The 21790-nt window shown below is 42.8% G+C and overlaps 1 protein-coding gene and 2 pseudogenes across 2 annotated transcripts in view; 2 read left to right on the top strand and 1 right to left on the bottom strand.

Annotated features, from left to right (window-relative positions):
* Positions 1–4160: 4160 nt before the first annotated feature.
* On the top strand, positions 4161–5984 carry LOC123768798 (neurotrophin 1-like; annotated as a pseudogene).
* An 8384-nt stretch (positions 5985–14368) lies between these two features.
* Positions 14369–21698, bottom strand: LOC123768851 (neurotrophin 1-like; annotated as a pseudogene).
* Positions 17288–21790, top strand: part of LOC123768853 (neurotrophin 1-like) — a 28583-nt gene continuing 24080 nt past the window's right edge. For both annotated transcript variants that reach the window (XM_045759643.2, XM_069316402.1), the window contains exon 1: positions 17288–17403. The gene's annotated coding sequence lies outside the window, so the exon portion shown is untranslated. The remainder of the gene's footprint in view (positions 17404–21790) is intronic.

Here is a 21790-nt window from a genome sequence, read left to right as displayed (position 1 = left end):
AATAGGCTCAGGAACCTGTACACCAGTTGATTGACAGTTGAGAGGCGAGACCAAAGAGACAAAGCTCAACCTCCGCAAGCACAACTAGGCGAGTACAATTAGGTACGTACACACACGTCTAGGGAACTGGCTGGCAGAGTGGATAGCGCTCTAGACTTGTGAACCTAGGGACCAGGGTTCGATCCCGGCAGCTGGCGAAAAAACAAATGGGCAGTGTACTTCACCCTGATGCCCCTGTTACCTAGCAGTAAATAGGTACCTGGGAGTTAGACAGCTGCTACGGGTTGCATCCTGGGTGTGTGTGCGTGTGTGTGAGTGTTTGGAAAAAAAAATTGTTAGTAGTTAGTAACAGTTGATTGACAGTTGAGAGGCGGGCCGAAAGAGCAGAACTCAACCCCCGCAAGCACAACTAGATGAATACAACTAGGTGAATACAACTAGGTGAATACATAGCAGATGGTCTAGTGGTCAAGTTCGGCAGACAAAACCTTAAAAAGTAATTACTGGCTCATTGTTCCATGTCCAGCTCTCACGTCCCGCCACCAGAGTACCGCCAGGCCGGTGAACCACACTCTCAGTGGTGTCAGTCTGGGGGCTCACATACACCCGTGTAGAGGTGTCATTGTGACAGGCATACACATGCTGAGTTAACCTGGAGGGACTCCACCCTTGAAGTGGTGTCAAGTTGAAGAATTACACCCCGGAAGTAGTGTCAAGCTGGGAACTTCACCCTTAAAGTGGCGTTAAGCTAGACAACAACAAGTACACATATACACCACGGGATGGGGCATGGGGGTGTATAATAAATAAATGAATCTGCAATACATTCAAATAAATGAATACTGCATACATTAGCAGTCTCCGTGGTGTAGTGGTAAGACACTCGCCTGGCGTTCCGCGAGCGCTATGTCATGGGTTCGTATCCTGGCCGGGGAGGATTTACTGGGCGCAATTCCTTAAATGTAGCCTCTGTTTAACGCAACAGTAAAATGTGTACTTGGATGAAAAAACGATTCTTCGCGGCAGGGGATCGTATTCCATTGACCATAGGATTAAGGACTTGCCCGAAACGCTACGCGTACTAGTGGCTGTACAAGAATGTAACAACTCTTGTATATATCTCAAAAAAAAAAACATACACAGACCGTAATACGAATAGATAAAACGGAAATAAATAACTCGTATATTATGCAGAAGAGAAGGGGAACAATTAAGACTCATGGCTAAATATTTCAGACTTATTATTATTAACATCTTTATTGACAAAATTTAATTCCAATTTTGCCTAATCTGAGGATTTCACTTAAGTCTTATTAAAGTAATATTTCAGAAACGACTGATGAGTGAAACTGACGCCAGGGAGTTTGATGGTAATTTTTCTCAGCTGTTCTCTCACCTGCGGCTCCACCACAACCCCACAACCCACTGTTGCCAGGGTGGTGTGTGTGTGTGTATTCACCTGGCGCCTGACAACTTAAATAAATTAATAAATTCAGCTCGTTCTGATATAAAATAATGATGAAATTATTTATTTAAATACTACAGAGTTCCATAGTGAACATTATAATGTGAAATATAGCTTGCTCGTGGCCTTTTGTTTTCCTCTCTGGTCATGGATCTTAAATATACATGTTCTCTGCAGTGAGTTGGACTTGAACTTGCCCTTAGACCAGTTTCAGTGAACCGGACTTGAACTTACCCCTTGGATCAGGTTCAATGAGTGGGACTTGAACTTACCCCTTGGACCAGGTTGAATGAGTGGGACTTCAATTTACTCCTTGGACCAGGTTGAATGAGTGGGACTTGAACTTACCCTTGGACTTGAATTTGTTACGTTATTAAGTATTTTTGACTTTCAAACAAGAATAAGTCATTTAAACGTTTAGAGGACTAAATGATCTCCACAACCTGCTGAATTATAATTATTAAAATAGCAATGATGATAATAATAATTGCGATGATAATGATGATTGTGATGATAATGATGACTGTGGTGATTAAGTTGATAATAATGACAATGATGATGAAAATTCTGATAATAATTGTAAAGATGATGATGAGGATGATCATACTGATAATAACAATAGTGAAGACCATGATGATGATTATTGTGATGATAATGATGATTAGAATTATAATGATGATGATAATTAGATCGATATTGATGATAATGATTGTGATGACTATGATAATGATAATAATGATTACTGTGATGATTGTGACGGTAATGATGATAATGAAAGGTGTACTCAAGTTAGTACTGCTAAAAATCAACAATAATAACATGGAAATAAACATAACGATGATAATCAAAACAAAAAGATGATAATCGATGATAATTTATAATTATCAAAAATGATAATTATAAAAATACATAAAGGCAATATAAAATATCACCCAAAATAAATCAAGGAGCTCTGAAATGCGCTTAATGTTAAATGAGAGACATGCTTGAAAATCCTAAGCGTTACTTATGATTCGTTTTGACTTCTTTAAACAACCCTGGCGTAAAGATGATCTAGGAAGGCTGGAGAGCCTTCTTAGATCATCTCAGGTTTATCGTTCAAATTAGCGAAGTTTATAAAGTAACCTCAGAAAATTTTGGAAAAAGTTTTTTTGTAACCTAACCATCTGCTTGATACCTGGTTGATGGGGTTCTGGGAGTTCTTCTACTCCCCAAGCCCGGCCCGAGGCCAGGCTTGACTTGTGAGAGCCTGGTCCACCAGGCTGTTGCTTGGAGCGACCCGCAGACCCTCATATCCACCACTGCCCGGTTGGTCTGGCACTCCTTGGAGGAAATTATCCAGTTTTCTCTTGAAGATGTCCACGGTTGTTCCGGCAATATTTCGTATATTCGCTGGGAAGATGTTGAACAACCGTGGACCTCTGATGTTTATACAGTGTTCTCTGATTGCACCTATGGCACCTTTGCTCTTCATTGGTTCTATTCTGCATTTTCTTCCATATCGTTCACTCCAGTATGTTGTTATTTTACTGTGTTGATTTGGCACCAGGCCCTCCAGTATTTTTGCCCATGGCACTCCAAAATTCTGCGTGATATAGCATAAATTTAATATTAATCATAATCAGCAAAGCAGCTCAAGCGCTGGAGCGATAACAGACACATCAAATCAAACGCTAAAAGAGGCATTCTCTTCCATTGCACTGAAACAGCCCCTTGGATTCCTCAGGACAAACCAAAACAGTCAAATAGCCGAAATTATACACTAAAATTTAGAAAGACCCACCAACTTACCTTCAAATCTGCAGGACCCGCCAAAGTGACCCCAAGCGCCGTAGGACCCCCACCAAAGTGACCCCCAGCGCCGTAGGACCCCCACCAAAGTGACCCCCAGCGCCGTAGAACCGGCTAAAGTGACCCTCAGCGCAGTAGGACCCGCCAAAGTGACCCCAAGCGCCGTAGGACCCCACCAAAGTGACCCCCAGCGCCGTAGGACCGGCTAAAGTGACCCCCAGCGCCGTAGGACCTGCCAAAGTGATCCCCAGCGCCGTAGGCCCCAACAAAGTGATCCCCAGCGCTGTAGGATTCACCAACTTACCTCCAACTCTGCAGGACACACCAAAGTGACCCCTAGCGCCTTAGGACCCGCCAAAACGGCTCATGATTAAGTAATCTTAGGGTAATAGTGAGAGCGTCATTAGCATTCACTATATAAGACGGGGCTGGGGCGTTGAGAGCAACAGTGTTCCCACCTGCTCCTCCGGAGACCACTACACACACCATGGCTCTCTCTACTCTCGTCAGTCACTTACAAACTTGTATCGTATTAATATGAGATATCACGTAGTTGTAAATATCCATTTAGTTGAATATATGCGCTGTATCATTGTGTTTATAGTCACCTGTCCATAGTGTTAAAATAACAATAGATGATAAATTAATTATTTATATTTATTAATATTGTGTAATTCATATAAATTTGTAAATATCGATTAATTCATATATATTTATAAATATTTATTGAATAATTCATATAGTGCTGATGTTATTGATTACTGTTACATAATTATTCCTATAATTATCTATTTTAAACTAAACATTTAAAGTTCTGATAAATCACCATTTCATAAATGTCGCTCCCTATTTTTGTTGATAGTCGATAATGTAATTGTTTTAGGTGATTTTAATGGGCGTTGCCATGGCAACGGCTTCCATTACCTCGCACGTAAATTCTCGGGTGGTCTACGATTTTCGATCTTCCTCACCCGGCTCCTCTACACCAGCAGCTTCACCTTCCCCATTAAGCACCTCCTCACCCGGCTCCTCTACACCAGCAGCTTCACCTCCCCCATCAAGCACTTCCTCACCAAACTCCTCTACACCAGCAGCTTCACCTCCCCCATCAAGCACCTCCTCACCAGACTCCTCTACACCAGCAGCTTCACCTCCCCCGTCAAGCACTTCCTCACCAGACTCCTCTACGTTAGCCCCTACAACACCCTCTCCTAACACCCAACCCACAAACTTGACGGAGCCTTCTGGGCCCCACCCGCCCACAACCACCGCCCAGCCATCATCAACTTCACCAAGTCCTTCAACATCTGAGACGCAAGAAACAACCGCCTCGTCTACAACAACTTCAGAGCACTCGTCACCTTCCCAGGAAACAACAACGATTCCTTCCGACTACGCCATTATCACCTGAAGCATCCCCAGACTCTATACAGAAGCGCGAGTCGTCTTTTCGTACGTCCCTCCCACAAGCTTATTCTTCTCACCCAAGGATCTCCTCTCCTCAGTTTCTCACTTAACGGCCCCGCACTCCCCGCCTGCGCCGGCAACACCAGCAAGTCCTGGTGCCTCGAAGGACTCCCAGTACCCCACCTACCAGATAAAACACGCTGTTGAGAACAACTATGAAAAAGTACTCTCTACTCTATGCTGAAGTAGAAGACCTGAATACAGAACTCTCCGTTGATCGTCCTAAGACCCTGAAGGAGGAGACTTACCTCTGCCCATCAGAAACCGCCTACGTCAGGACCTCTGCGTGCCGAGAACACTGAGGGCAAGTGGCGGGTCATCGTCAACAACATTAAGGCACATTACGTGACTCTCACACAAAGTACCCGTATAGAAGAGTGCCTGAAATCTGGCCAGGCCTGTCCCCTGGTGCCTGAGTGTTACGAGTCCAAGTGCCTTCAGAAGTCCATCTACCACCGCTTCCTCGTCTACGACCCCTATGATCAGTACTTCCCCTTCGCCATCGAGACCTTCAAGCTGCCCGCCAGCTGCGCCTGTCTCCTGGACGCATCTACCATCGACCACTAAGGACATTCAAATACTTCTCCACATGTTAGAAATAATGTACGTTAGGCCAAAAATAATTTAAAGTCTTTCAACAAGTTTAGCCACTCACGCTAAGCAAGAGGTTCCCTGTGGCGTTGGGGCAGGTGGAGCAGGACTCCGCCTCTGATCACTACAAACATCGAAATACGTGAAGAATGCAGTTCGATAATTTCAATATATGCATTTGTTGGTTGTTGATGTCTTTATGTTTCCATTACAATGAGCTCTCAGCTTACATTCTCATTTTTGCGTTGTTACAATTAGCTGTGTTAAGTTTTCCGTTATATGTAATCGCAAATATTATAAAAATACTCAAATAAAATAATGGATTACGATTATTTATGACTTCTCTTAGTATCCTAATTTAAGCACTGAAAAAACATAGGTACTCACTACATGAGGGAGCACTGATATATTACGGTACCTTTCAGGAGACAGGAAGGTGAATAGAGGTAGGGTGGTGACCTCTCTGTCACAACGTCTCCATGTCTCGTCATCACTTGGGGGAGGGACTCGGCAGACAGTACAGAGATACAGTTTGTGCCATGATTAAAAATACAGTAGTACATTTATACAGAGATATAGTAATACAATGTTACAGTAATACAGAGATACTGAAATGCATTAATAAAGTTATACAGTAACACTGTAATACAGCATTAAAATCAATTAAATTTTCATAGACTAGCAAACCTTTTAGCATTAATTTTCTTTTAAGCATCATATAAAGAGCAGAATTGTAAAGTCAGATGTATCATCATTTTAACAGATAATAAGTAGAAACCTAGTTTGTTTTAACATATAAGTAGATTACAAGTCTATGCTGCTAAAACAATACTTTTCTTTATCCGTGCCCATTACTTATCTCAGTTCCTTGTCTGCCCTGTTCTGTTGGGAACTCGGGAGACAGTTCTGTTCTGCCCTGAACTGGACGGGAACTGTTCCTCAGTTCCCGTCCAGTTCCCTAGTGGTGCCCGACCACTTGGGCAGGACAGTAGAGCGACGGTCTCGCTTCATACAGGACTGCGTTCAATCCCTAACCCTCAAAGTGGTTGAGCACCATTCCTTCCCCCCCGTCCCATCCCAAATTCTTATCTTGACCCCTTCCAAATTCTATACTGTCATAATGGCTTTACACTTTCCCCCTGATAATTCCTTCCTTCCTTGTTTTCTGCACCCTATAGATGGACACAAGTTCCTTTTAGCTGATCTATGCTATAAAATTATAGACGTTAGTGTTGCACAGTACTATCTAAATTCGTATATATAAGTGTCATGTGCACATGGTGAAGTGTCGCCATGTTTTTGTCATAATCTTTACGGTGTTTTAGTTTTACAAAAATTATTTATGCTTGTCAAAAGTCCCTTTCTTGTAACATTTAAAGTTAATAATCAATGGGAATCTGTTAGTTTTTATTTTTCGAGATTAAAAAAATAAAAATAAAATAAAAACAAAGTTAATGTATTTACCTGTTTCTTTATGACGCCAACAGAATGCGAGAGTTTTCAAGATTAAAAATGCTGGCATATATAAAATATAATTCCTATATTATTCATAAATATGTGGTCTACACACGGGAATTTTAGAGACTCACAAGAAAACAAACAATTTAACATATTAAATAAAAATAAATCATTGCCCTATACAATCACAAATCACTCTGAGAAGATATTAAGAAAATTGAAAATTAAATTCCGAAGGTTTATCATCAAATGTAATTTCCGGGAACTCTAACTGCTCCAAGTACCGAAGCCTCAAGGTACTCGATTGAAGGTTCAGGCTTGTGGTGGTGGCGGCAATGATGGCCAAATAATTGCAATATATTGCTTGAAATAAAAATATACGAGATCATTAGATACCATGACTTACATAAATATTTGTTTAGTTCATCTGGAACAAACCGGAAGTATGTGGTTCTTTTAGTTTCCGAGGTGTAATTAGAAATGTGAATTTGACCATCGTGAAGGTCACGTATATTCCAATGACACCCTGCCCACACCCGAGAATAAAGTGAGTGACGACGTTTCGGTCCATCCAAGACTTGATAATGATCCAGGACGGACCAAAACGTCGTCACCTTTATTTTTAGATGTGTGGGTTGGGTGTCTAGCTTTCAGCCACGATATTGTGATTTATTGTCTGTATTTCCATGACTGTCACTTGAAATTTGACACAATTTTTGTACATTGGACTAAGAAGGCTCAGCTCCAATTGTCAGTGACGACAATGCCATCACCTGCTCCTCACCCTTCCGCCAAAACCTCCAGCTTGCCTTGCTGGCTGCCATACTGGGCCGTCGGTGTGAAAGTCTCCAGCTAATTAAAGCAACACTACCCACATCTAACGTCACAGTTGATGGTTTAATTGTGTTTTACTTGATGTATTAACATTAATAGAGGTTAATTTCGCCAAGTGAATGATAGTTAGCCAAGTTTATTTACGATGGTGAACTAGTGATAATATATTGATGTTAGGCTGAAAGTTTTGACTTGGCTATGAGGAAGGGGCAAAATATTATGACGAAACTGCTCACATTTCACCTTTTTCCGTGTCTGAGCAGCCATGCCGAAAAGTTAGCGTGTGTTTTTAGGTATTTCTAGAAGTGAACAAGCGTAGACAGGGATTTACAGACGGGGGTAAGTGTCTCTAAGAAGATACAGATGTAACCTGTGTTCAGTACAGGGTAGGGTGCGGCCCAAATGAGGATCAAACATCTCATCACGATTTCCCTCGAAGTGATCATTATAAAAATAATGACTACAGAAGGTCCTCCGTGCGAACAGAAACCACATAGCCACACAATAATTATAAGCGTCTTTGAAGCAATTACCGGGATTATTAGGTGTTTTTGAGACTGGCGCGTTTCACGGTGTGAATTATGTGGTTGGTGAGACAGAATAAGTGAACTGGAGGTGGGACTGCGGTAAAGCAGGTGTTAAAAAGAGTCAGAGAGATAGACAGACGGACAGGCAGACAGACAAAGGCAGAGACAGGGACAAAGAAAGACGTAAGCAGTAACAGAGAAAAAGAGAGAGAGAGAGAGAGAGAGAGAGAGAGAGAGAGAGAGAGAGAGAGAGAGAGAGAGAGAGAGAGAGAGAGAGAGAGAGAGAGAGAGAGAGAGAGAGAGATATTGTAGAATCGAACATTATTTATAATTTTAAAAGTAGATACGATAGAAAAAAATGGCCGGGCGTCGTCGCATCAGACAACTGGGGCGCTGGAAAGGCGGGTCCCAAGAACTTCAGTTTGATAGTGTCACCTCTTGGGGTGGTTTAATCTTCATCGATCAATCCCCCGTAAACATTGACTGGTAAGCACCATAATCAACATCACCACTGTGACCTTCCGAAGCACTGTGACCTCCCGAAGCACTGTGACCTCCCGAAGCACTGTGACCTCACGAAGCACTGTGACCTCCCGAAGCACTGTGACCTCACGAAGTACTGTGACCTCCCGAAGCACTGTGACCTCCCGAAGCACTGTGACCTCCCGAAGCACTGTGACCTCCTGAAGCACTGTGACCTCCCGAAGCACTGTGACCTCCTGAAGCACTGTGACCTCACGAAGCACTATGACCTCCCGAAGCACTGTGACCTCACGAAGCACTGTGACCTGAAGCACTGTGACCTCCCGAAGCACTGTGACCTCCTGAAGCACTGTGACCTCCCGAAGCACTGTGACCTCCAGAGCTCCGACTGTTCACTCAGACATCTTCCACCTCAACAACTGACACTGACCTTGGGTTGATTTTTGTCGACTCAGGGGAAGTGCTGAAATAATACCGGGAGATGTGGTGAGATCACCCGGTATTCTTGGGTAGTGTTAGTGGTGGTGTTAGTAGTGGTGGTTGTAGTGTTAGTGATGGTAGTTGTGGTGTTAGTGGTGGAGGTTGTAGGTCGTAGTGATAGTGGTTGTGGTTGTATTTGTGGGTGAAGGAGGTGTGTGGTGGCAGTGGTGGTGATCTGATGGTGTTATAGTGTATGATGGTGGTGGTGTTGATGATAGTGATGTTAGTACACAGAGAAATCACATTAACGTGACATATCAAAGAACAAATCCACAGGAGCCGTGATGAGGGTTCGAACCTATTACATTGAGTATTAGTAGTAGTGGTAGTGGTGGTTGAGGCGTGTTGAAGGCGGCAGTTGGTGGTGGCAGTAAAGGGGAGTTAACAGCAGCTACTTTGGGAAGAATTAAGGCTAAGTTGAGGTCTGTGAAAGAGGTAGGTGAGGTCCTCTTGGAGGCCATGTCATGGAGGTCCTCTTGGAGGCCATGTCATGGAGGTCCTCTTGGTGACCATGTCATGGAGGTCCTCTTGTTGGCCATGTCATGGAGGTCCTCTTGGTGACCATGTCATGGAGGTCCTCTTGGTGGCCATGTCATGGAGGTCCTCTTGGTGACCATGTCATGGAGGTCCTCTAGGTGGCCATGTCGTAAGGTCTGGGACCTTGATAGTGTTGTTTACCCTTGACTGCGGCTGCGATGATAGTTTCAGAAATGGTTGTTATTTCAGTCGTCATATAAAACAAGTTTGTTTGGCAACTGTCTGCTGACGTAGAGTTATTATAATTTCAGTTAAAATAATAATCCATATCTGTGTTGTTATGTTGTTTGATGGTTGAGGTTTTATTGGACGATACAGACAGTAAGAACATCAGTACAACTGCGTGAATGGCGAGTAGTGTGTGTGTATGTGTGATGAGGATGATAAACCAGTATACTTAAGTGATGTATAAAAATTATGATATTATTATTAAATAAGATCATGGGAGTAACGAACAGAAAGCTGAAGGCCTCGGGGCTTATGCAAGGCAAGCCCAATTTATACTAAATTATTCTCATTCGCAGCTTTGTCCAACTGGCTGTAAACCTACCCATTGTATTTGCGCCTATGATGCCACTTCATAAATGGTTCCATATATTTGGAAAAGGCGGTCCGAAAGAGCCAGAGCTCAACCCCCGCAAGTACAACTAGGTGAATACATCTATATTCCTATTTCCCAACAATTTCTTAGCTATTTATTTTATAATTCTAAACTTTTCTAATTTTAATTCACTCTTTTAAGTTCAGTCTTGAGTTGGTAATGTATGGGCCCCTTTTATATCTCCAATATTAACCATCTTTTTCACTGGTATATTTCAGTAATGTTTTTCTTGTTTTTGCGCCGGACGTAAAGTTAGCTTTCTGAAGCTCTCATCACAAGGAAGATTCCTAATGCTTGGGAATATCAAAACACTTTCTGGAAAAAGTAAATGTAACCTATAGTAGAAGTTGAACCACATAAGCCATGTGGGGTTCTTATCTGAGTAATGTCAATTAAAAGGATTAGAGCATAATTTCCATTACTACCGATATAAATCCTATTAAGTTATTGGCTCTATTTCATACACTTATCCATTATTTACTTCGTTACAGATAACTTAGTAATCACGAATCCCAGATCCCACCTAGAATCGGACGTGCTAATTACTACATTATGTAGTTGATATCTGGTTTCTTTGTTTCCATTTCCCAGGCAGAGAACCCTTCACACATCAACAACAAACATGAAATATAGCGAAGTGGAAAAACTCACACACTCACAACCACCGTCACCAGCACCAACAGCAAAAACAAACTGACAACATGAAAATCAAAACAATAACAGCAAAAACACCATCAAACGCAGAAACAACAAATAAATCACACAGCAGTGATACCAGCCCTACCTCTTGTGTAAACAAAACCATCGGTGCCGTACACATAGCCACAGCCAAGGCGATCACCGGTGGATCAATGCGTGTGCAACGAGGAGGAGAGCTTCCCTTTCTCTCAAGCAGCTCTTGTTGACATTGCTATGCATCAGACCGCGAGGAATGTTACGGAGTCAGGGAACAACTGCTCAACAATGCCACCAATGAACCTGGAACCTTAAGAAGGGAGTTGAGGTATTTACAATGATCAGTGGACTGCAATTGGTTTTGACCGGGAGAGAAAACCTTAGTATATACTATATATATGTTTAAGGCTTGTATCGAGGTGCCCCTTTCCCCCTTACCTTCAAGGTCATACTACTGACCCTCTCTAGCATGCAACTTCATCAACAGTTCCTTAACTCCAGGGAATATCTCTCTCTCTCTCTCTCTCTCTCTCTCTCTCTCTCTCTCTCTCTCTCTCTCTCTCTCTCTCTCTCTCTCTCTCTCTCTCTCTCTCTCTCTCTCTCTCTCTCTCTCTCTCCCTCTCTCTCTCTCTCTCTCTCTCTCTCCCTCTCTCTCTCTCTCTCTCTCTCTCTCTCTCTCTCTCTCTCTCTCTCTCTCTCTCTCTCTCTCTCTCTCTCTCTCTCTCTCTCTCTCTCTCTCTCCGTCTCTCTCTCTCTCTCTCTCTCTCCCTCTCTCTCTCTCTCTCTCTCTCTCTCTCTCTCTCTCTCTCTCTCTCTCTCTCTCTCTCTCTCTCTCTCTCTCTCTCTCTCTCTCTCTCTCTCTCTCTCTCTCTCTCTCTCTCTCATTCTCTCTCATTCTCTCTCATTCTCTCTCATTCTCTCTCATTCTCTCTCATTCTCTCCCTTCCAAGCAGTAGTAATTTATAACTCCCAAACCCAAACGTCATATATCGTGGATAATACATATTCTACCTAAAACACAGCCCAACTCAATACGATTTCTGAAGATAAATCACAATCACTGATAACGAGAGTCTGGTATTATGGTGTGAAGGCTTGTGAAGTATAGTGTCTTGAGAGGGTGCTGATGAACAAGGTACAATGTGTTAAACTATTGATTCCCTTCTCAACCAAACTTCATACTATAAATTAATGTATACTAAGGTTACGTAATTATGAAGAGGAAGCTCACAGGGATATTATAACACGAGGGTAAATATTTATTTATTTTTATCAAACTCTGCAGTGAAAACGTATTTTTTTAGAATTATTTAAATATGCAATGAAATGTTGGAAGGGAAAGTCAACATGAAAATGGACAAAAATGCAAATATGTTTGACAGCTTTACACAGGTAAGGCTAAGAAGATCTTAGTCCACTAAATGCGGTTGTTTGTGGTGACGGTCAGAGAGAGAGAGAGAGAGAGAGAGAGAGTGTGTGTGTGTGTGTGTGTGTGTATTCACCCAGTTGTGTGTGTCTGTGTATGTATGTCAAATAGCATGGAATAAATTCACTAATGAGGATCACTGAGTAAATGACCAACAAGAAAATTGACACTGAATTAACCTTTTATTTACGATGTGTCAATTTGAACAACTTTATGATATTAAATAAACTCACGGGCAACAACCCTGACTTAAGCAATGACTTGAAGTCTCTTAAGAATAATATAAAGGCAAACAATTAGATTTATGTTAATGGGTGGAAAAAACGAGCCAAGTTCTCGAAATATCACGTTTAGTAGCTTAAACGTGTTGAAACTCGGTTGCAATGCATAACGCTCAAGTTCGCTCAGGTGACCCACTGAAGTGCAAGCTAAAACTATTCTCTAGTCGTTAAAAAACAAAGTATTAAGGAATATGGGAAGCTAAACCACACCCTTGCGGTCATAAACAGAGATGAAAGTTAAGGAGTATTTTCGGCTTCTATGTATGTGGTTATATCTTGGCTGCAGTATACCTCTCTTACATATAGTTCAGCCGTGGAAGAAAAGGTTCAGGTTCCGCCATGAAAGAAGAGGTTCAGGAAGAGTTATTGCCTGAAGGAGGAAGTCGCGACTGTGTAGAATGTACCTCCAGATATGGCTTAGACACTGTGAAACTGAGTTGAGAATAAATTATAAAATAGTTGCTTTCAACGAGATAATCATTATGGAACCATATAGTGCTATGAATGACGCTAAATTTTGAATCTCTTGCAGATCATCCAATCTTATTCAGTACCTTAGAATTGTGAGAAATGTTGTTAAGGCTACTGTAGCCAATACATACAGTAGCCATCGTTTCATAAAGATCTTATATATCAGAGCACCTCCCTCTTGCAGGCCTTCGTCTAGTGCTAAAGGAAGTGGGAGCTTGAGAAAGGCTTCACATGTTCAGGTATTTTGACCCACTGATGGACTGTTCCGGTCTTGTGGGCTGCTTCGCGGATTTACCCACAGAAATGCCGAGAGCGTAAGTCCCAACCTAACTTAACCTAACCTAAATTCTAACCTTACCTAAGAAGGCCTATAAGCAAAGAAAAATGAGCCTAACCTAACCCTAACCGAAGTGCGTTATCTTTTATGGAGTGAGCTGCAGGAAAAGCTAATTGTGGAGCATGTACTCTGTGTTGGAGAGTGAATATACGGCGTTGAATCGGGAGCATTCTCACTACATGTAGATTCGTGGCCCTGTCCATGATTTTGTCTAACTATTAAGTATGACGTTGGACAGGAATGCCGAGAATAGTGGTAATTATATTATATGGCAGACGGTTTTATCTGTGTGTGTGTGTGTGACTTGAAGATTGTTATTTACTCGTTAGCACCTCGGTCATGCACGACCCTGAACAGACACGGTATTATCCTAGGCTCTAGGACATTAAGGACCTAGGCTCTAGGACCTAGAGCATTTTAGCAGTCGCAGTTTTCTAACCTTTCTCGTGGACGTCAGCTGGCAGCCTATTTTGCTTACAAACGTCACTATGTGCAATGAGAGCCAGCATGCGAGGTGGTCACAATATGCAGGGAATGCAGATATGGTCAGCAGTGTCGGTTATTATAACCAGTGCTAATGCTTGCTTACCTGCCAGCATGTTGATATACTTCCTGAATTGTTATGAGTTTACTTAGAATTGCTTGAATTACTAGGATCTTCTCATCTGAATTATACTTAAAGCCGTTCAAGAAGCCATTATTTACAGTGATTCTGTCCTATTCAATCATTACATTGGTGTTCTTTTCGTTTTTGTTCGTGTAAAAGTATCCTCTGTAGCTTTATCATGGAAAACGTTTCCAGTGGTAGAGATACATTAATCAAATTGCCGTTGCATCTCTCATTATTTATACGATGCAAGATTTTTTTAATTTAAAATATAATGCTCATAAAATATCATTATTATTCACTAAAAAAGAAAACAATATTTGTTGATAATTATTTCCTCAGTCACATAAATGACAATGTGGCTGAAATGAGTGAATTAAGTACTTATGATGCTCGTATCCAGGTTTATTGAGTATAATGCACAACAGCGAATGACGATGCAGATACGTTGGAGGACTAGAGAACTGCTTTCTTCACGAACCACCACATGATATCTAGTCCCACAGGGACTGGATATCACCTAATATAGGAGTTACAAAAGGACATAGTCATGAGGTGTGGGACACAGCGTTAATGTCACATTCAATGTTTAGATTCAGTATTAAATACTAGTTATTCGTGGAATAAGACGTTTAGTGGTAAATGGTGTAGGCGCCCAGGAGACAGGCGCAGCTGGCGGGCAGCTTGAAGGTCTCGATGGCGAAGGGGAAGTACTGATCATAGGGGTCGTAGACGAGGAAGCGGTGGTAGATGGACTTCTGTAGGCACTTGGACTCGTAGCACTGAGGCACCAGAGGACAGTCTTTGCCAGCGGTGAGACACTCCTCGATGCGGGCGGTCTGTGTGTAAGTCTTGTAATGGACATTGATGCCATTGACGATGACGCGCCAATTGCCGTCGGTGTTCTGAGCACGAAGTGGGCGGATGTAAGAGGTCTCTGAGGGACAGAGGTAAGTCTCCTCGTATAAGGTATTGGGACGCTCTACAGAGACCTTGGTGTCAAGCTCCGCCACGTCAGCGTAAAGAGAATTGAACTTGTCCAAGTGGTTCTCGATGGCGTTCTTGACCTCGTACTCAGGGTATTCCTCGTCTTCGAGGCACAAGAAAGAGTTAGTGAGAGCAGCACAGGCGGGTACAGCAGGATGGTAGGGCGGAGCTGGGCCATAAGACCGGGCTGGTGTTTGTGCATCGTAGGATGAGGAATGGTGTGATGAGCCGTGGTCGCTGCCATACTGGATGCTGCCTCCGTTACCGAGGCTGATGCTCACATGGCTGGTCGAGGTGGCACCATGCTGACACCACCACCGCCATCACCAGCGTCTGTCAGAGTACAGGAACGTCATGTTAATAATCTTCCTGACTACGCTCTGGGAATCATATTTTGGCATCGTTTTTCCTAAGTTATATATATATTTTAATCGACTGAAACGAATGTGAAAGATAGGAAAAGATGCAGAAAAAGTCAAACTTAATCAAAGAATAAATAAAAATACTTGAATTGTTAAAACAAAAATATTAAACCAAATATAATCTTTTTTTCTAGGTGTGAACATTATCATTGTTTCAAAATGATGGATATAATATAAAAAGGAGCCCTTTTAGTAACTCTCAATCTATCAAGAAACTACTAGGACTAAGTTATTTATGAAGCATTTGTTAGGGAATTCATTTTATCGAATAAGATCGAGGCAACACATTGTGTGATGAACCAAACCACACATCAAGAATTGCAGAAACGACGACGTTTCCGTCCGTCCTGACTCATTATCAATTCCTGTAACTTGATAATGGTATAACAGTTCGTGTGATCTTCCTTTTCACATTATAGTGATTCCCTCCAGCACCTCGCCCATGCAGCTCTCCACCCAGTGAGTGGAGGGCGCTTACCAGTGCCTTCAGTGTCATGTTGCCTCGTGTTCAGAGGAGCCTCTGTAAGGATGTTGGCTCACCCGAGGTTTATATACATTTGCTTCTTCATCCACTGTATTATGTAATCATGATCGCCCACCAACTGATGCGCGACCCAACACACACACACTGGCTGAGCTGCCTATATGACCAGTCGTCCGGAGTGAATCTGCGTCACTTATAAATAAAGTAACCTACACAAGCCCAAAACTATGTTCACTCGCTTATTCAAAGTGGATTACACACTTCTAAAAAGTTCACTTAAGATCAAATTACTTTTTGGAACAAGGCGTTTTCAATTAATTCAAATGTTAATGGAGAAAGAGAGGGTGACCACACAGTGCAGAGATAGCTCTATCTATAATATCTGGGAGATTTCAGAGAACATATTATGTGTACTACAGGAAATAACTCCTTCCTGAAATTTAAGAATGAAGGTGATGGACTCATATTTTGAGAAATAAAGCTGTTGATTGAGAAAGGTACTGAGAAACGCACGTATTTATTAAGGAATATACCTGGAAATGCAATTGTCTGAGGGTTTCATATCTCTCTCTCTCTCTCTTAATGGCTTGGCGCTTCCTCCTCATAGTTCCCTTCTCTCTCTCTCTCTCCACTACCGTGCAAGGCATCCAACAGACACAAACAATTACACTCGGAATAAAATCTATAGACACAACCTTCCCAAAGGCCACAGAAGATTAGGAAAGCAATATCATTAAGTTGAAGGGCCTCATCACAGCGTGATCTTGATTGTTCTGCCAGCGAGATTGTTCAGTGCCAGTGAGCACTGACCATGGCCAGTGCCGTGGTCAGTGCCGTGGTCAGTGTGCCGTGGTCAGTGTCGTGGCCAGTGTCGTGGTCAGTGCCGACTGCCCCCCCCCCCCAGGTAACGAGAGACAGCCGTTAGCTCAGCTGATAAGACAATTGTGTCTCAAACAAGGGTTTATGGGTAAAAGAGCAACATTAGACCAAACAAACGAGACTGAAGACCTATTTTCCACATCCCATCTACCTGTGACGTGTTTATGTAAACACGGCGGCGGTGTCGCATGATAACCCTCTGTGTTCGGGGTTTGGCTATCGAACACTTCACGTCAACTCAAGGCTTCGTATACCCTTACCATGTATACATCATTCTGTATTATGATATTAAACTATTATATTTTTCACAGTATTATGTGTTCGTTGGTGTGTGACTTTCATTCTGTGCCTTTGCTATGGCTCACCATGTAACTACCCAGTCAAGTAGTTTGGGATCACGCCACCCGTGCTCCAGGGGGGAGGGGGGGGGAGGGAGGTCACGTCAAGTGCCGGCGAACTATGCCACTATTCAGTCGTTTTTGGACGCTGGTCTGTGAAGGTCAAAACTACACTAATCTTACTGAACTGCTCCAGTCGAGGGGTAGAAATATCCTCAGCTACTCTATCCCCTTCGAGAAGTATTGTGTTGTCTCAATAAAGGTACTTGAACTGCTCAGTTAGTTCGGTAAGAGTTGTGGGTCGTGAAGGTAATGTAACGTTTTGTGTTCTTGTACTTTATTATTTTGTTGTCGAGTCATTGAGTTATAATTTATGTTTAAGCTTTTTGTTTCATATTTTATGTCATCATTATTTTGTGTGTGCAAGATACACGTATTGCAGGTGTTAAAGTTTTCTTTGTTTTATTAACACACCATGTATTACCGGGAACAAGATACGTAGACCACCTATAAAAGTTAAAAAATGTATCTTCCTGCTTTACGAAACTTGTATATCAACGACAGGCCTGCGGAAGTCATGCAATGCAGAGAAACTGATGACTTGGTGTTGATGGAGACAGGTACTGATGATTGGTGTTGATGGAGACAGGTAGTGATGACTGAAGGTGTTGATGGAGACAGGTAGTGATGACTGAAGGTGTTGATGGAGACAGGTAGTGATGACTGAAGGTGTTGATGGAGACAGGTAGTGATGACTGAAGGTGTTGATGGAGACAGGTAGTGATGACTGTAGTTGTTGATGGAGACAGGTAGTGATGACTGGTGTTTATGGAGACAGGTAGTGATGACTGAAGGTGTTTATGGAGACAGGTAGTGATGACTGGTGTTTATGGAGACAGGTAGTGATGACTGAAGGTGTTGATGGAGACAGATAGTGATGACTGAAGGTGTTGATGTAAACAGGAGCAGTGAGGACCACGCCTGCCTCACAGTGTTGATGGAGACAGGTACTGATGATTGGTGTTGATGGAGACAGGTAGTGATGACTGAAGGTGTTGATGGAGACAGGTAGTGATGACTGAAGGTGTTGATGGAGACAGGTAGTGATGACTGAAGGTGTTGATGGAGACAGGTAGTGATGACTGAAGGTGTTGATGGAGACAGGTAGTGATGACTGTAGTTGTTGATGGAGACAGGTAGTGATGACTGGTGTTTATGGAGACAGGTAGTGATGACTGAAGGTGTTTATGGAGACAGGTAGTGATGACTGGTGTTTATGGAGACAGGTAGTGATGACTGAAGGTGTTGATGGAGACAGATAGTGATGACTGAAGGTGTTGATGTAAACAGGAGCAGTGAGGACCACGCCTGCCTCACAGTGCCCTTGACACAGCTGAGCATTTCACTCCCTTCTCTCTGCAAGGCGCGCGTGTGTGTGTGTGTGTGTGTGTGTGTGTGTGAGACTGTATGAGGTGGTGAGGCGAAATAACAATGCTCCATAATTAATATTTTCTTAGTAAAGATTTGAATCGCACGTTTGACATGAGCAGCACAGCAGACCTCTGGCTGTCACTCGCTTGTGGTCAAAACATTTACTGTGGAAAACCTGAAGTTTTTCTTACGGCATGATCCGAGAAGATCATTTTAGTAAATTACCCAACCGAAGCATGTGAATGGACAGTAACGATGTTTCAGTCCGTCTCGGACCCTTGTCTAGTCGTGACAGGACTTGAAAAGGGTTTAAGACGGGGCCAAAACGTCGTAACTTTCATTTCACACGTGTTGGTTTTCAGCCACCTTATTGGGTCTTGCTTTTTCTGGTGTAGTATTAATACTTCTTCTCTTTGAAATCTTACACTCTAGGCTTGGTGGAATAAGCCACGACTCTTCTTAATAACTTTGATAATTATAAACAACAATAATAATAATAATTAGCGTTCAAAATAGCTATGTTAGTTACTAGAATTAGGCAGTAGTTGTTATATTGGCGAAGGTAGAGACGGCGAGCGGCAGCTGTCTGTAACGAAGGTGAGAAGTATTGATGAAGGGAGCAGCGGTGGTAATGGGGGTTAGAGAAGAGGTAGAGAAGAGGTTAGAGACCTTGTATCAATCGTTCTGTGCGTGTGTGTGTGAGATCACCTGAGTGTAATTACCTGCGTAGTTACAGGATGAGAGCTATACTTGTGGTGTCCCGTCTTCCCAATACTCTTTTTGTCTATGACGCTATAAACTACCGACGGGTTTTGCGTGCAGCACCTCCTCACTTGTTCCAACCGTCTACCACTCTGCGTGTGTGTTGTAGGCAACCCGGAGTTGATTAATGCAAGACAGGTCGCAAGGCAGCTCTTCAATCCACATGCTAAATTCCCTCTTCCTCTTGCTGAACCAAACCATCCTTCTCGTCCGCCCACTCCCCCACTACTTCTCTGCCCACAGCCTAGACAGGGGAAGTTCAATGTATTGGTGTATGAATCCTTGGGAAAACCTGATACACGTTCATGTTAGCGTGCAGAGTAGTTTTACAAGTCTGGTACTATGACGTGTGAACCTAAAGTAGCTGAGAAAATCTAAGGAGCAGAAAGGGGGATGGTACCAGCGTCCTGGGTCACCCCAGACACACGCGGCGCTATAACTCATTGTTATATCACGCTATCGTGATCTCATTGGGTATGGAAAGTAACTGGTTTGATTTCTTATTTCACACAAGGCAAACAATTAGCCTTCCTCTTGGAAGCGGATGCTGGGACCTTTCGGTTGTGGACCGACTGTGATGATACAGGCAAGATACAATTTCCTAAAGGTACACGGAACGAAGCGCCGGATATGGTCATTTAAAAGCATAGAGTGGCGATTCAATATGAGTGGGAGTGAGATCACGTGAGTGGGGTGACAGATCTACAAGAGTCCTCCTCGCTTGACATCGTTTTCTATGAGACTACCCCCATCCCCCCTTATAACCGTTGTGTAATGCAATATAATTCACAATATTTACATTCCTCATTACCAATATTCTCATTGATTGAAGTATTAGTAAGATTATGAAACAGGTTATTATGTCACTTGATAGTGTCATCGTTAATCTTAAGCAGAGTTTTATGCAGTTCAAGTTCATAGTCTTGAGACTGGGCACCAATACTACCTGCCTTATGACTCTTCTGTAATTATAGGCGCCAGTCTTAACTCCCTAATTATTTGTTTCTTAAATACCACACAATTCCCATTTGTAAATATCCGTAATTAGCCCTACATTTTTCAAATGACCAGATCAATTTACACAAGCTGTAGAATCGAAGATTATCAACAATAACATCTAATTAGATTATTAAATATATGATATAGAGAGGTATTATGCTCCGTGAAGTGTACTACACTTCTCGGTATGTGTAGTCAGTGTGTATTTAGTCTTGACTTATGTTAAGGATTAAAATACAATTGCTGGCGGGTCAGTAAGCTATTGTGGTGGCCTTAATATATTTGTATTCCTTTATTTACATGCAAAGAAGGTGCAGTGGGTTGTCAGTGCAGATAAAATTGCATATTCTTGTAAAGCCACTAGGCCTCCCGCGGCTGATAGGCCACAACCAGGACACCAAACCAATAAATATCATTGTGGAGAGTGCAGACAGGTGGGTGGCAGCCTGAGTGGCAGAGCCGTCATCATGTGAGGTGGTGGGCCGCGTGCCAGCCAGTGGCGGCCTCCCGTCCTCTCACGTGACTACTCAACACCTGGCTGGCAGCAGTACAGCCGCATAACGTGTCCGTTATGCACCAACAGCACGGCATAAGGCCAGTGGCATCTGAGGGTGCTTGTGCTTCAGGTGTGTGGCTGAGTGTTATCTGGGAAAACGTGTGTGTGTTTGGTGTCGTGTGGAGACGCAAGTGTGTTTATGCTGTGTATGTGTTGACTTTTTGTCTAGCTTTACATATATGTGTGTTGGTAAGATAGTGTGTTCGGGTGGATAAATTTGTTAGTACTGAGGGTTGAACTCCACCTCCTGGACCCCCGTCTCTTAACTTTTAGTCTGCAGTCAGGGGGGAAGAATTGACTAAGGACTGTGGGTGAAAAGAGTGTTGGAAGTACGGGAGAAGCTTCAGGGAGCATAGCAGCAGTCACAGCAGGATTGGGATAGGAATATCAGGATTGGAAAGTGGTTATTGGAATGGAGGGGAAGAGGAAATATTAGTGGGAAGTCTGTAATTAAGGATTGTGAGACAGTCCATGGAAAGGGAATGGTTTCGGGTCCTCAGGAGGGCGTCGAATCAGGCATTGAAGATGATGGGATGTATCTGTATTAAAAAAATTGTGCCAGTCATCCTACGTATTGACTTGCATTGTTATTCCTCCGTAACTCTTTCATGTGCGTCACCTACCTGCCCCCTCCTGTCCTCTTCATCTGTCCCTCCTGTCTCTCCCACTCTCCTTCTCTTTCCCCCACCTATCTCTTCTGTTTTGCTGTCTGTTCCTCCTGTCATTCCCACCTCTCTTTTTCTGTCTACCCCACTTATCCCTCCCGCCTCCCCAACCTGTTCCTCTTCTCTCCGTCCATCCAGTAACATTATTGCAGACTCACATTGCTGATATTTATGTGATAATGTTTAAAACTAATAATATTCCTACGCTCTCCTTCCTGGAGAGGGGGACTGAGGGA

The sequence above is a fragment of the Procambarus clarkii genome, chromosome 83, assembly GCF_040958095.1.
Source record: "Procambarus clarkii isolate CNS0578487 chromosome 83, FALCON_Pclarkii_2.0, whole genome shotgun sequence".
Classification (NCBI taxonomy): domain Eukaryota; kingdom Metazoa; phylum Arthropoda; class Malacostraca; order Decapoda; family Cambaridae; genus Procambarus; species Procambarus clarkii.
This window is presented reverse-complemented; position numbering and strand designations above follow the sequence as displayed.